Source organism: Hevea brasiliensis, chromosome 9, assembly GCF_030052815.1.
Source record: "Hevea brasiliensis isolate MT/VB/25A 57/8 chromosome 9, ASM3005281v1, whole genome shotgun sequence".
NCBI lineage: Eukaryota > Viridiplantae > Streptophyta > Magnoliopsida > Malpighiales > Euphorbiaceae > Hevea > Hevea brasiliensis.
Genome location: NC_079501.1, coordinates 63,824,222 through 63,839,109, shown reverse-complemented (window position 1 = coordinate 63,839,109; position 14,888 = coordinate 63,824,222).

Here is a 14,888-nt window from a genome sequence, read left to right as displayed (position 1 = left end):
AACAACTCGAGGCTAGAGTAGCACCCCGTGTATATGCTATGGCTCGAGAGGAACCAAATCCGGTAGACATTATCAAATATACATTTTCTATTTATAATACCTTTAAATATGTATTGATAGACCCTAACTATATTCATCCCTATATATACATTGTACCTTCTATTGAAAGAGGATACCAATAGGTGGGTTAGAAGATGACATACTTGTCACCAACCCTTTAGGCCATAAGATGATGGTAGATTATCAATCGAAAAGGAAAGTATTAAAGATAATGGATGGAAATAAGAAAGAGATTGTATATGAGATGAAAGAGGATGAGTGCAAAGCTGATTGAGGATAAGTATAGGAAAAATCTGATCTATTGGAATATACCGTGGTAACTATGCAATGTTCTCGATGTTTGTGCTGAAAGCTGCAGATTACAGTACTGACTTAGGACTATTGTGTAGAGCTACGTATTTTCTATAATAAATCGAGATAAGGATATGATTGTAGAGCTAGGTCTAATAAGACAGAATAAAGAGAAAGTGAAGTATTATAACACGAAAAAGCGGAGAGACAAGGAGATAGTGGTTCCTCGATTATTTACACTGGATAAATTTCGAGGACGAAATTTTATTTAGAGGGGAAGAATTGTAACACCTTTACCATAGGTAGTTCGTACATCTTACTGTTTTGATGACTAACATCTGTTCGGATAGCTAAAATGTCTAGAACTACACTTAAACTAGGGTGAGGAGACATAAATTGATGAAATAAAGACTAAAAAAAATTAAGGGAAAATAAAAGAAATAAAATGTAACTAGGTTAAAGGAGTCGGAACCTCGGCGATGGGTGACCATACTAGGAAGTCACTGCATAGATAGTTAACGACCCTAGACCTGTGAGGAACCCTAGGAAATAATTTTTGGGATGTAATTAAATGTTTACTGAGATATAAATGACATAGAAAATATCAAAGAAAATTTAGTTAATTGGTACACGTAAAAATAAAAATGAAATAGACAATATAAAATTAAAGGAACCGTCGGATCGAGAATTTAGTTAGTATTACTGAAAAAGGTTGACTATAGCCCAAAGAGAAGCATTTTAGTCATTTGGTACCTAAAGTTGACTTTTGACCTAAATGTCCATTAAAATGAGTGATATTAAAAATTTTAAAAATCCCATGAAAATATATGAAACTATAGGTAATGTAATTAAAGGAATATAAAAAGGAATTATTACAAATATTAAAACTTTAATTATTATAATAATTAAATAAACTTTAGTGGAGTATATAAAGGTATAAGATGACAAATTTTAATCCACTCAAGTCATCTTCCTCATTTCCTCCTCACCATGGCTGAACCATCTCCCATTCTTTCCTTCATGAATGTTCTTCATGCAAGCTCTAAATTCCTCCCATTCTCACCATAATTCTCACAAGTTTCTTCATAAAAATTATTCACCATACCTTGGGAAGACTATAGGCAGCCAAAAAAGAAAGGATTGGTGAAGTTTTAGCAACTTGAAGAATCGTCCATTCAAGGTTAGTGCAAGTTTTCTTCTCCTTTCCTTGTTAAACCTTAAATTGAGGTTGAAATGAGTGAGTTTGACATGAAATTGGAAGAAAATGATTAGTAATTTAGGACCTTAGATTTTAGTAGCTTTGAAATTATGGGAGTTTAATATTTTCATGCATGTTAATGGTGTTTAGTGATGTTAATGGATGTGTAGATGAAGTTATATGTGTGAGAAATTGATTGCATGTATATATTGTGATTGATAAATTAGAGTTAGGGTTTTAACCTAATTGTTGGATACTTGTGTTGTTGCTGAAATTTGATAGTGTTAAGATAAATTAATGATATTAAAAGTGCCATGAATATTAAATTATAGTTTGGGAGTTGGAGGAAATGAAATTTGGAAGTGTACTTTTCCATACAGGTTGAGTCTTGAAAAATCTAGTGAATAATTTGAGCCATAACTGAATTTTTGTTGCTCCAATTGGTATGAGGCTAATTGGAGATGAAACTAGACCTAAAATGCTCCATTTTTCATGAAGAAATCATACCCAAATTCTACCCAGAAGTTGACCAAATTGTTGTCCCAATTCGGTTGACCAAATGATCAACCCAGAAAATTGACCAAATAAATAATACACATTCATTTCGCCATAACTCCCACTTGACAGGTCCAAATGACCTGAATTTTATACCATTGGAAAGCTTAGATATAGGATTACAACATTCATGAAGACTATAGAGCCCAGAAATGCCTTAAACCAAACCAAATTATTGGCCAAAGTTAGGTCACAAAACTGCCCAGAGCCATATTGCCCAGAAAATGCTAGAAATAGGCTTCCCTGACCAGTTTTGGCAAAGAGGCCATAACTTGGTCTACAGAAACCCAAATGCAATGAAATCAGTGGAAAAATTTTCCTAAGACATCAATCTACAATATTGGTATTCTGATCAAAACCCAGAAATCAAGAGAACTAGGTCAATTGGCTTAATCAAATTAGTATGAAAATTCTATAAATTGCCTAAGTGACCATTTGACTCCAAAATAGTCTTTTAGTTATATCTCTCACTAGGAAACTCCAATTGGGATGACCCATACTGTTCTGGAAACCTGAGAAATAGAGCTCCGACTTTGTTTTAGACACTTTCCTCAAATTATAAATTTAAGAATCCCAAAAGTTGAGTCAAAGCTACTGACCTGAACTAGGATCCTATTGGCATAGGGTGCTTGAGTCTAGGCCAATGATTTGGCTATAAGTAATTCTAAAAAACATGAAAAATTACAATCCAAAATTTTGATTGACCGTAAGACATAGGGCAACAAACTCTATGAAGAACACTTAGCCTAAAAGTGATTCCAACATGTCCAATTAAATTGGTAAAATGTAACTCCAAAATCTACCTAGTTAAAGAGCTAGAATTAAGAAATGAACCAGTTATGGTTAATTAACCATAACTTGAGTTCCAAAAAATCAAATGACATGATTCAAAAAGGAAAAACAAAGACAAGACATTGAGGAATAACTTCCATGAAGGAAGTATGGCCAAACAGTAGCCACAAGGTGATCAAATTGATAGGTAAAATTAAGATACTAAAGCTAAACCTAAAGAAAAGTTCATAAAATAAGCTATTTTATGATAGGATTTTAACCCTAATATATTACTAAACACTGAATTACGTGAAATAGGTGTGTGGGACTCACTTTTCCACTACGAAGTGAGATGAAATTTCTAATAAGTAATTGATGATGTTTAATTTTCCAAAGTAAACCTAGGCTTATGTATATAGTATGGATCTATTGGTATACCAATTAGGGACAATATATAGTAGTACTGCATATATGAATAATCATTGATCGACAAAATATGTCTAATATGATTATTCTATAGGCTATATGCTTGCCCGTTGGCCATTGAGCCTAATTTTATTACTGGCTTTGAAAGCTTACCCGCTGGCCTTGTGCCTGATATGACAGTTATATACAGGGTAGACATATGGTTGTCTAACCAGTATACTCCCTTGTATCCAGCCTTTACAGTCTATTATAAGTTACTTGGGCACTGATATTATTTTAAAGAGACTGAAAATGAAATAAATGCACAGAGAAGATCCTGATAAATAAATTGATCCCAAAGTCAAATAAATCTATAAAGACTTAGAATTTATAAAATTAGTCTAGAATTATTTTTAATTATTCAGTTATTTTTCTTTTAAAGTTATGCACTACTAAGCAATTCACTTAGCGCGTTAATTTTCCATCCTGTAGGTACTGGAGACCAGGCACAGCCACAGCAACAACCATAGCAGTAGTGCCCTGACAGAGGTTTGATCAGATCTAACAGTGTCTGCTAGTCACCTCAGCAGAGTAGTTTTGGTAGGGCCCATGTATATTTAGTTTTATATTTTGTTTATTGCATATAAGTAAAAGATGTAAATCTTTTTGAGATATGTAATTCAATTTTGATATTGTAAATAATTGTAAATTATTATAGATGAACTTCATATGAATGGAATGAAGAATATTTACTTGAAATGGATATGAGCATATTATATGAGTACATGCTGACGTGATATGATGTATGGAAATATGAAATGGATATGAAATTATTTTTAAAAATGCTAATAAAACAGAGGAGGCTCTGCCCGGGTTTCCACAGAAATAATTTGTGATAAAAAAAAATACCACATATTTTTTATGAAGTTTAAAATTAACAATGGATAGAACAGGATAAGATAGGGTGCTTTAGCACCGAATGTGGCATGCTTTACTCGGTTACACTATAGACGAGTAAGGGGTATCACACAAATTCAAAATTTAATTCATTTTAATTATTTTATTCTCACTTATTTTGATTGACATTTAGGTCAAGATTCAACACTGAGGGTGAAATGACCAAAATGTCCTTCATTATGTTCATCGAGCTATAACTGTCTTTACCGATCAACATAAATTTTTTTGTATTTTCTTGGCATTTTTATTATCATTTAGACCTCATAAATCCTTCATTTAATCCCAAATATTTATCTCATAGGGTTTCCTATGAGTCTGGGGTTGGCAACTAGACCCGCAGTGGCTTCCCAGTAAGGTCAACCATCGTCGTGACCTCCTGCTCATTTAACCGAGTTGCATTTTGCTTCTTTTATTTTTTCTTAATTTTTCTTGATCTTTATTTAACCATCTCATGACTCCTCACTCTAGTTCAAGTGTAGTTTCAAACATTCTGGTTGTCCGAACGGACGTTAGTCATAGGAATAGTAGAATGTACAAACTTCCTAAAGGAAGGGCATTACAAGGATAGTTTAAACTTTGGTGGGAAAGGTTTTGCTAGAATTGCATCTGTCAAGGGAGAATAATCTCCCACACCGAAATCCTTATCAGGATCATAACTGATTTGGAATTTGGGAAGGGCTTTGACTTTTCCCCAGTTAATACCTCCCCACGTAGAGTTAACTTCAATATCACCAATCTTCTCTTTACCTTTCTGCTACTGTAAATTATTAGGATCTGGAATGGCACTGTTCATAGTGGCTTTCGAGTTTTCAAGTTAAATATTCTAGTTTTCAAACCAACATTTTTTACTTCCAGTTCTTTAATGTGCCGAGTTATCTATTCAAAAGTCATGGGAGGTTAGGGTGGGGTGTTGTTAGCAATAGTAGCACCATTGGTGGTACCATTATTAGTGAAAGGGTCAACGGTGAGTGGTGGTGGTGGATTTATGAATGGTGGTAAATTTGAGGCCATGGTGGGTTTGGTAACAGAGAAAAACAATAATCACATAATTTTTATTGATGGGAAAAGATTTTTTAGGACAATCATTCCCACAGACGATGCCAATGATGTTGTTATCCTCTTTTGGGGTATAAAATGATTTGGTGTAGGATATGTAAGTTAAGAGAGAGAGAGCACCGAGTGGGTTAGTTAACCCCTACTTAGATGCTTAAGTCAGTAATGGAAATTAGACTATAAATGAATAAGGTTAATTAATTAGCATGCATACTTGATGGCCTTTATATAGGCTTTGATGCATATTCCTATTGGGATTAGAAGTTTGTGATTGAGAGAGACTAGGAGTCCACTCTGTTTGAGAGCCTTCATATAGATGGGACTGAAGGAGCGAAAGCATGAAAATTGTTAGATTAGAGCATTGAATTTCAAAAATTTTTCTTCTAGTGTTACATACATCATACAACATCTTTTATGTGCCTAATTAATTCAAAGCTCAATTGCATATTAAAACACTTTTAATATGTATTAGGATTTATGTTTTCCATTCAAGATTGTGAATTAACAAATTAATTTATTTAAACCCTAGTTTAAAAGAGGTGTTAGAGCACTAACCTCTTTGATGCACTATGGATGTGATTGGCACCTTTAGGAAGCACTTAGGACCCCAAATGTTGTCTCTCTAGCCTATCCAAAACAAGATCACCAATGGACAGCCCCCAATCTTGCTTCTCAAGCCTTGCCAACCAATTATAAACTGGGTTCTTACCTTTAGAGAGGTTGTATGTGTGCATAAGACACTAGAAACAATTTCTAGCAATTTCAATTCAAAGGAATTTGGGCAATTCTCTTTGAATTGATGAGAAAAGATGAAGAGGAGAGGGAAAAGAAGAGGTGCCGCCACCTTTTAGAGAATATGAGAGTGTTGGCTGATTTTATTTTCTTATAACATCACTTTATATAATTAGGTCATCACTTAAAACCTTTGCCACATGTCATCACCACATTACATCTAAATTTTAATTGACTTAATCACATTAAGCCAAGTGTTAAAGCTAAACTTAATCTTGGCTTTGATCATCTTACATGATAGGAAGACAAATGGCAAGCTTATATGATGTCATGTGTCACCATCTCATGGTGCCACATGTCACCCTGTGAAATGACCAAATTACCCTTATATAGTAATTTTGAGTTCTCAACCCAAAATCATTATTTCTCCTCTTCTAATCAATTTTTATCAAATATTAATTAATTAATTAATCTCCATTAATTAATTTTTCACAATTAAATTCATATTTAAACACTTTAAATATAAATTTAACTTATACTATACATCCAATAACCTAAATTTAGTTTCAAGTCATGCTAGGGACTTTGCAATCTTATTGCAAACCAAACCTATTTAATTAATTAATTAAACTCTTTAATTAATCAATTAAATCACATTTTACTTGGTGATTATTTTGTGTATGCGTGTGACTTACTAGGCTCATCACTAATTGGCAATGAAATATGACATTAACACTTAATATCATCATAACTCTTTCTTACCATAAATGATTTCTCTAAATCATTTTAGGCATCTCATAGACCATGGTTGACACCTAGCATAGCGTGGCATGGCCGCCCAATCAGTAACAAGGAATACCTTAAATGAACATTTAATCATATGTTACCATGCACTAGAATCTCTCTGTTACAAAATCCCAATTCGAACTAGAGTCATGGTTTATGTCAAACCCCATTTGCTATGAATATTATGTTCTCTTTTAATTCCAGTTCTTGATTAATTAGATTTTCTTGTCAGAAACTCTTTTCTAACTAAATCTGTCTATCCTTGTAACACCCCTATGTTCGGTAGTGCATTCTACTGTTCTGGTGACCAGTGTTAACCGGACAGCTAGGATGCATAGAACTGCACTTAGATATGGGTGAGGAAACATAGAATAATAAAATACAAGAAAAGAAAATACAAGAAAAGTAAAGAAAAAAAAATAGCAATAAAATGTAACTAAGTTAAATGAGCCGAGAACCATAGCGATGGGTGACCGCACTGGGAAGTTGCGACGTGGACAGTTGACTAGCCCTGGATAGCGGGAAACCCTGAAAAATATTTTTAGGACATAAATAAACGTCTATTGAAGTATAAATATCATTAGAAATATCAAAAAAAAAATTAATTAGTACAAAGAAAAAAGAAAAATCGGGAAAACAACAAAACTCGGTGTTACAGAAAAATTAGGAATGCAACCCGAATAGGGGCATTGTGGTTATTTAACACCCCGAATTGTCTTTTGACCTAAATTTCCATTAAAAATAAATGATATTACACTTTAGAAATGTCATGAAAAATTAAATTGTGACACATTATAAGAATAGTGAAAGCAATGGGGGATAAAAACTAAATTATGAAACTTTAACTAAACAAATATTAAACCTTTACCTTAGTGCTCTACTAACTCCACTTAAGTGGACATTTAATCAACATATTGACAGAAAATAACTTCATCTTCAACCTTGGGAAAATTCAGCCGAAACCTTTGGGAGAGAAAACTCCATGGCCGCACCTTGAAGTCCACCATGCAACCATAATCCAAGCCACCAATGGTTAAGGTTTCTGCACTAAACCTTGTCCACACACCTTGGGTAGCATACTAGGAGCAAGAAAGTTAAGTTTTGGTGAGGTTTTCAAGAATTTCAAAGGTGGTAAGTGTGTATTTTCAATTCTTGTTTCATTAAAAGTGTAACCAAGGTTGTGGGTAGTTGATTTGTGGAAGAATTTTTGAAGTTTGATGTTTTAATGGAGATGTACATTTTGGTAGCCATGGAAATTCAGTATATGTAGCTTGTTTTTACTTGTTTATGGTTGTTTAAGATGTTGTTATTGATGGCAGCATGTATATGTATGTAATGGTTTGGAATTGGGTATGTTCATGTGGTTGAATTGTTATAAATGGGACTTTGGAAAATTCTGTATTATAGTGTGTATGTTTAGTGTGGTTACAAGCTGACAAAATGACCAAAAATGTGAAGTAAAATGTGTTAATGGTATGGTACAAACCAGAATTGGCATGAACGAATTAACTTGGTAAGTGTTGAATGTGTCCTTTGGTATGTGATAAAGAGTGCGTAGTAGGGCAGTGTGTGTTTTAGCTTAGAACCTTAAGTGTGAGACTCCAATTGGTATGAGACCAATTGAAGGTGAAACTAGGCAAAAAATGTGCCAACTTTCATGAAGGAAGCTTACCAAAATTCTGCCCAGAAGGTGACTTGAAAAATGACCAATTCTGGATTAGTGCTTTGAAAGCCTGAAAATTGACCATTTGGGCAGTAGTTAGTATTTTGACTATAAATTACACAAAACTGGTCCAATTGATCTAAAATTTTTATCATGAATAGTTGAGACATATATCTACAATTCTTATGAAGACACCAAAGCCCAGAAATAGCCAGAACAAAGCCAAATAGCTTGCACAAGTTCAGGTCCAAAAACTAGCCGAACCAAATGTGACCTAAAAATGACCTAAAGTTACCATTTTGATACATTCTGTCCAGCATTGGTAAATTGACCATAACTTGGTCTACACAACTCAGAATAATATGAAATTTTGTCTCACGTGCAATAAGACATAGACCTACAAGTTTGTAGTTTGGACCAAAACTCAAAAACCGAGGGAACTAGGTCATCCGGTTAGGTCAAATTAGCATACCAAAATCTGACAAATTGCAATAAAATGCAATATACTTGGAAATGAAATTGGTAACATATACCAATACTAAAGGGCTATAAAATGTGATATATTGGTAACATTAAACCTAATCTACTTAGAGTGCATCGAGGGTCAACATTTTAGGTTGACTAAGGAAAATAATAGAATTCAATAAATTAATTATTAAGCCTTATTGTTAGAGATAGTTTAAATGAGTACTGAAACACTTCAAATTGTGTGTTTCAGTTAGCAAAGACTCAGGGAAGGGGAAGGAAACACTGAGTCAGAGCCAAGAGACATTTATTAGAGGTTTGTGCACAACAGTTACTTCTTTTGAATTTTCAATTGAAATGAATTATGACAAATTGTCTATTATTGTTTAAATTGTGAAAAATTGTCTTAATGATATTTGATGGATACTTATTGCTTGAAAAACATTGTAAATGGTTTGAAACCACAGCTATCATGTATATTGATTGAATTCCTCGCTAGCTTGTCTAGTGGGATGAATTGACTTTGAATTCCCCCTCTGGCTGAAGTGTTGAGGTGTGTGCCTATTGAGGACGAATAGAATGAGTACTTATATTATTGCTAGCTAGCTATGTTATTCCTCACTAGCCATCGGCTTTTGGGATGAATTGGACTTTGGAATATGATTAAGCTGTGTGTGTGATTTATTGATATTTATTCTGATATTGTGAAATGGAGTTTAAATTCTTTATGACATTCACTGTCTTTGAATTTAACTATGATTTTAAGTATCCACTATTTGTATGACTTATGATTTATGTTTTAAAGTTGTATTTTGTTAATGTTGTGCACCACTGAAACATTTGCTCAGCGATAGTTTTTCATTGCTGTCGCAGGTAGACAGACTGACAGGGCAGCAGGCTAGGCTGCTAGTACTTCATTGAGAGTTCATCGGGTATATTGAGTATACCATATTTTGCTTTTTGTATTGTAATGTGTGTTCACTGTATGTATATAGTGTTCTTGGTTTGGAGCAGTTGTAAATTAAAATTGTACATTAAAGTTGTAAAATAAATTGTGAATTATTTTGGCTTACAAAATTTGTGATATATTTATTTTATCTTAGCTTTTGAAAACACTGGAAAAATTATTATGGATTTGAGTTGGCAAATATTGAGAAACATATTGTGTTGATTGGATATTGGAGTTTAGGGATTGAACAAAATATTGGAAGTGTTTTTTACAGGTTTCTGAAGAACTATTTTATTCAAAATACAGATGGCATTCTGCTAAAATTCTTACAGAAATTATTAATACTTCAAATGTGTTATCTGGTGTCACTTCAGTTAAATTTTTTTTTTTTAACACCTGTAAATAGTGCTCACTACTCTAAAAATAAGTAAGAAAAGGTTTAAAATCCCTTGTAGTGTATTTAATGGGTTATCAGTAGACGAAGTTGGTAATTCATTAAGTATACTACGGGATCATGTTATACCTTACAGAGGGGTAGGGTGTGACATGCTTAAGTGGTATCAGAGCTAGTTTTTAAATTCTATTTTCACCTGTAATTTGAATATTCTTTCTTCATAGTACAACTGCTCAATATCATTGTTTGGTACATATAGTACATTACATTATAAATATGCCCTAATGGGAGGAAATCTCCTTGTGTTATTTGTTCAGGAGGTTAAGATCCTCGAATTGACTATGGAAGAGGGTGATCGTTCAGTCGATCAATCAATAGAGGCTAAGGTACAGGGGGATGCCCCAGCCCTACATAATGTTAATGGATCAGCAGTACTAGCCCCCTCAGTGCCACAGTTTCCTGCTCAGTTCACTCAGCAGATGGCTATAATGTTCCAACAGATGGCTGGTAATATGCCTACTCAAGTCTCACTACAGACACCAGTGGTACAACCACAGTCTTCAGCTAGGCAGTATGATATGCTGATGAAATATGGGGCTACTAAGTTCAAGGGGACAGTAGATCCTCTAGAGGCAGAACAGTGGTTAGAAAGAATGGATAGGGTGTTGAAGAAGCTACATTGTACAGAGGAGCTCAGATTTGAATATTCAGTGTCTCTGCTACAGGGGGATGCATATGACTGGTGGAAAACCATTCTCCATAGTATGGTAGAACCTTCAGTGCTAACATGGAATGATTTTCTGTGGGAGTTCAGATAAAAATATGTCCCTGATGCTTATGTGGACCAAAAGCTGCAAGAGTTCCTAAGTCTAAAACAGGGGAGTAGATCAGTGGCTGAATATGAAAGGGAATTTTCCCACCTGAGCCATTATGCAGTGAGTCTACTTTCCACCAGTAGGGAGAGATGTAAGAGGTTTGAAATCGGCTTAAAGCCCAGTATCAGATTAAAAGTGGTCGGATTCAAACATAACAACTTCTCTGAGCTTATTTCTCAAGCAATGGAATTAGAGAGAATTGAGTTAGAAGTGGCCCCAGAGAAAAAGAAATTAGAGAAGACAGAGAAAGAGAAAGAGGGAAAGTCAGTAGATCAGAGTTCCAGTGGTCCTACTGGGAAGAGGAAAACTTTGGGGGACACAATAGAGGTGGTAAAAAGTCTGATAGGAGAAGATATTCGAGACAAAAACCTCCTCTATCTAGTCAGCAGAGTACTAGAAGTTCCTACCATCCCCGCCAATGTGAAACTTATGGAAGAAATCATGGTGGGGTGTGCTATAAGGCCATAGAAGCCTGTTATAACTGTGGAGGCACAAGGCACTTTGCCAAAGACTGCACCAGTACTCGCAGAGTTGGACCACCTGCTACTACTGCAAAAGGGTCAGTTCAGAGTTCTGTCACCAGAGGTTCACAACCACCTAGCAGAGGTAGAGGCAGGGGTAGAGTTAGTCCAGCAGGAAGCCAAGGCACTGTGAATCAATCAGAGTAAGGCAGTGCTCCAGTCAAAGTCTATGCAATGAGACATCTGATGTTGTGGCTGGTACCTTCTCAATTTTTAATCAAAATGTGTTTGTGTTATTTGATCCGGGTTCTACCCATTCTTATGTGAGTGCTAGCATCATTGATTGCATTGCTGTTGCATGTACAAAAATGGACTTTGAGGTGCTAGTAATAAGTCCACTAGGACAAGAGGTCAGGGTCAATAGAATGTATAGAGATTGTCCTTTGGTGATCCAAGGACACACTTTTCTATCTGATCTCATTGAAATGCCCTTCAGAGATTATGATATCATCTTGGGCATGGATTGGTTAGCCAGGCATCACGCCATGATTGACTGTAGACTGAATACAGTCACTTTTGGTCTTCCTCAGTACAGTGATGTGGTAATAAATGGGGAGAGGCAGCTATTGCCATCAAACATCATTTCGGCTATACTAGCCAGATAAATGATCAGAAAGGGGTGTGAAGCATACTTGGCACATGTGGTAGACACCCAAGTGGGGAGTCCAGCATTGAGGGACATCACTACAGCATATGACTTTCCAGATGTGTTTCCTGATGAATTGCCAGGATTACCTCCAGAAAGAGAGGTGCAGTTTGAAATTAATATTATGCATGGTGTGGATCCAATCTCCATTACACCATATAGAATGGCACCAGCAGAGTTGAAGGAGTTGAAGGTACAGTTGCAAAAACTACTTGAAAAGGCTTCATGAATGGATTAGCTAGATTTTCAGCTGATGCTATCTTCTGCATGGCTATATTGCCTCACCCAACTATATCTCTCATAATATGATAAAGTCTTTCTATGTGTTTGTATTTCTGATGAGACCAGGGTTCCTTATCCAAATAGTCTCTTTTGTAGCATCTAAGGCAGCAATATACTTAGCTTCTACAGTGGAAACAGCAATTGTACTCTGTTTGGAACTGTTTCAACTGACTGCACCTCTATTCCAAATGAACACAAACCCAGAGGTAGACTTTCTATCATTGATATCTGATTGAAAATCAGAATTAGTATAATCATCCAATTGCAAGTCACCACCTCCATAAATCAAGAATAAATCCTTAGTTCTTCTCAAGTACTTAAGGATATTCATGACAGCTATCCAGTGTTCTAAACTTAGATTGGATTGAAACCTGCTAGTCAGACTAACAGCATGTGTGATAACTGGCCTAGTACACATCATTGCATACATCAAACTTCCAATAGCCGAAGCATATGGAATCCTGGCCATTTTATCTCTTTCTTCAGATGTCTTTGGAGACATCTCTTTAGAAAAGTGAATACCATATCTTACTGGTAACAATCCTCTCTTAGAATCAAGCATGTTAAACCTCTTTAACACCTTTTCCAAGTATAGACTTTGGGATAAACCAATTATTCTTTTCGCTCTATCTCTATAGATACGAATTCCAAGAATGTGTAGCCTCCCCAAAGTCTTTCATGGAGAATGTATTTGACAACCATACCTTGATAGTTGTCAACATACCTATGTCATTACCTATTAACAGAATGTCATCCACATATAAGACAAGGAAAGTGATAGCACTATCACTAACCTTCTTATATACACATGGTTCATCCACATTTTTGATAAAACCAAATGACTTAATGGCTTCATCAAAACGGATGTTCCAACTCCTCGAAGCTTGTTTCAACCCATAAATGGATCACTTTAGCTTGCATACCTTGGAACCATCTTGGGATTTAAAACCCCTAGGTTGTTCCATGAAAATGTTTTCTTCAATGTATCCATTGAGGAAAGCTGTTTTGACATCCATCTGCCAAATCTCATAATCATAGTATGCAGCTATTGCTAATAGAATTCTAATTGATTTAAGCATGGCAACAGGCGAGAAAGTCTCCTCATAGTTGATTCTTTGCCTTTGGCGAAACTCTTTTGCTACTAGCCTTACTTTATAGGTCTCTACCTTTCCATCAGAACCAATTTTTTCTTGGAAACACATTTATTCCCTATAGGTACAACACCTTCAGGTGGGTCAATAAGATCCCAAACTTGATTCTTATACATGGAATCAATTTCGAATTTTATAGCCTCAATCCATTTTGAAGAGTCTATATCTGATATAGCTTCTTCATAGGTAAGTGGATCATCTCCATGATCTACTTCTTCATGAGTAAACAACTCTTGTTCATCTTCATGAAGAAAACCATATCTCACTGGTGGGTGAGATATCCTGGTTGATCTGCAAGGAATTACTATAAATGTTTTCTCAATAAGTGTAGGTTAACTAGATGGATCTATATCTTTTTGATCTGTTGGTTGGTCATAATTCTCCAATTTTAACTCTATTTGCCTTCCTTTGCCTCCTACTTGAATAAATTGTTGTTTAAGAAATATGGCATCTCTGCTTACCATAATCTTTTGTGATGTAGGCAAATAAAAATAATATTGGATATCCAACAAATTGACATTTTTTTGATCTGGTTTCCAATTTATCATTGTTCAGTGTTTTGATATAAACTGGACAACCCCAAATCTTAACATGCTTAAGACTTGGTTTTCTTCCATGCCATATCTCATAAGGTGTGCAAGAAACTGATTTTGATGGAATCCTATTCAAAATATGAAAAGTTGATTCTAATGCAAATCCCCAAAAGGAGATTGGCAGATCAGTATAGCTCATCATACTGCGTACCAATCTAATAGGGTACGATTTCTCCTTTCAGATACACCATTTAATTGTGGCATTCTTGGAGGAGTCAGCTGGGAAACAATGCCATGCTCTTTCAAGTATTCATCAAATTCTATACTTAAGTATTCACCTCCACGATCTGATCGAAGAGTTTTAATACTTTTTCCTGTTTGATTTTCTACTTCATATTTAAATTCTTTAAACTTTTCAAAGGATTCATGTTTGTATTTCATCAAATATAAATACCCAAACCTTGATTTATCATCAGTAAAGGTAATAAAGTAATGAAAACCGCCTCTAGCCATTTCCTTAAATGGACCACATACATCACTATGTATCAATTCCAAAATATTTTCAGCTCTTAGCCGTTCTCCAACAAAAGGTGATCTAGTC